Raw genomic sequence first — 2594 nt, 5'->3', positions numbered from 1 at the left:
AGCAGGGACGGGGAGGAGAGAAATAAACATTGCAGAGAACAGGAAAAACAATGTGCTGGGAAATGATTAATCCACCCCAAAGGTCCTTGCTGAGAAATGGTGGAACAAGCTCAATCACTTTTGGCAGCCCTGAGCTACTTCTGCTCTGCTCTCAGTGCGCGTCTTGCAGCCAGATGTGTTTAGGCACAGCTCTCTCCTGCGCCTGCCCCGACACCACAGCCCCGTCATGGCCTTCACTCTGACCTGGCAGCTCACCGGCAGCGTGCCCCTGCCTCATTGGGGATTTCACGACTGTCCCATGCCCCCCACCTCCAGAAAGTGGCTCTCCAGTGAGGGAGCTCACAACCCGTGCGGGGGGAAAGGGCAGGAGTCAAGTCTGAGGACTGTTCTGTATCCTGTTGTTTTCCTACTGGGATTGTTCCTGTTTCCTGCACTGTCTTATCTGCAGCCGAAAGCCCAGGCTTCCCTATTGGCTTGTTCTGTGTGTGCCCCAGGTCTCTCCACCGTGACCTAAACCTTAGAAGGGAGACCTGGCCAGGGCTATCGCAGGGCGGAGGGGTGGGAACGGAGTGTTACAAGGCTTCCAGCACCGATGCAATTAGTTTCTTTATTTGATTATTCTGCTTGCACGAGGCTGTGGGTGTCGCAGAGGGTTTAGAGCTCTGTTGGCCCACCATCATACGCCAGAAAGCTGCACAGAGTCCACCCACAGGCAGGGAGCAGGACTCAGATGTTTGTTCTCAGGTGACTCCAGGTTCCTGCCCCGACACACCTTGCAACGGTTATTTTCAGAAAGTGCTGAGTGTGTTTTCCCCCACCACGGGCTCAAACTCAACACAGGGAAGTCTCAGGACAAGCATTTTGACACCTTAAGTCAGCCTCGCATTTTCAGAGCTCCACTGAAATGCTGGAAGCTTCTTGGAACTACTTGGCCACCGTTTCTTGAACACAGAGACAAAATAAGCACAGCCAGCGCTGCCGTCCCATGGGCTCGCTGTCGGACCAGACGCAGCAGAAAGCAAGGTCTTATAGATTTGTTTTTTAAAAACTTTTTTCCTCTAGTGAGCGTGAATTCATTAACTCTGGGTTATATTGGTGCACCAAATTCCCCGCGGGTTAGAAACCCCGAGAAGAAAGCATTTACCGTACGGCTCTGGCATGTCCTGTTTTTCTGCACGAAGGTGCGGGTCCCTTATCAGATGGGAGACTCTCCTGGAAAGAGAATTAAACTGCCGCATCGCTCCCAGCTGCCCAGATACCAAACCAGACACAGGGCTTCAGACCCACTCAGCCCCCAGACCCGAGCCCCAGAGCCCTGCCCCTGGGGATCCTGGTTTTGTTGGGAGTAGGTAGAAATGGTGGTCAAGGTGGTCAGGATTGTTACTGCCTGAGGGGAGGGGGAGTATGTTCAGCCTCGGTGGGTCACACAGATTTCCTTTTTTTCCGCTCAGCTGTAACTGTGATTCGGGCTCCCTCCACCTGACAGCCCCTCTGAGGAGCTCTGCGCTGGTGTAAACACAGGAGCAGGAGCGGGCTGGAGGAGCACCCTTAGCTGGTGGCCAGAGCCTGCACTGGAACTAAATATCGAGGATAAAATGGGTTTTTTTCCAAGAGATCAGGAAAAGGAAGACATGTGCTTGGAGATAAGGACAGATAAAAGCATTCCATGAAAAGACGCCTGTGATAGAAATCAAGATGTTCATCTGCCAAGTCAGTAATTTCACGGCCTCGTGACCCCGCGGAGCTTCCGTTCCCGTTACCTTTTCCCACACTAACTGCAAGCACCAAATTCCTTTTGGTTTGTCCCAGCCGCTCACCCTTTAGGGAGGAATTACACAGATCGAACTTGAAGACGGAACTCTTTGACCTCAGAGGAGACAAGTGGTTCTCCCAGAGGTTCAGGTTCCGAAGCACAGCGGGGCCCAGGAACAGGCTGTGCATCTCCCGTCTGCGGGAGGCCTGTGCTCGAAGTGCCAGAGCTGGAAGGGGCCTCTCAGGGTCTGGGGTTTTACATTCTCCTGGCAATGTTTATTTACGTAGCGTGTATAGTGTATATGGTGTATACAGGGTATACAGTTCAGTGGAGCTCCAGGGGAGCTCGCCTCAGGGAGGCTTATGTTCTGCAGGGACATTGATTTTGGGCTGAGCACTGAAAAATTTAGTTGCATCTGCTGGCCAGGTATTTGTTACTAGATAGACACGTACATCTGGACGCACATGCATGTATGGTGATTATTTTACCTCTGGACACACACACACGTGTATGGTGATTATTTTAGGTTCTAAGAGGGAGAGAGAAAGAATATTGAGTCCCTTACGGTCTCCAGCTGAGAGAAGGCTCAGTGAGGCAGGACAGCAGCATGGTGAGTAACCTTCACAGCATCAACGATGCCACAGACAGCTGTTTCTAACAGAGTCAGCTATAGCATGAAAAATTGTACATTCTTAAAAAAGTTGCAGGTATGTGGATGCAAGGTCCATTTTTCAGTCTCCGAGAAGCATCCCACAAACAGCTTCCACAGAGGTCCCATTTTCCTGTGAGGCCTGTAGTGCTGCTGGGCGAGAGCAGCACGAGCCATGTTGGCCGAGGGGAG

The sequence above is a fragment of the Buceros rhinoceros genome, unplaced genomic scaffold, assembly GCF_000710305.1.
Source record: "Buceros rhinoceros silvestris isolate BGI_N320 unplaced genomic scaffold, ASM71030v1 scaffold42543, whole genome shotgun sequence".
Lineage (NCBI taxonomy): Eukaryota > Metazoa > Chordata > Aves > Bucerotiformes > Bucerotidae > Buceros > Buceros rhinoceros.
This window is presented reverse-complemented; position numbering follows the sequence as displayed.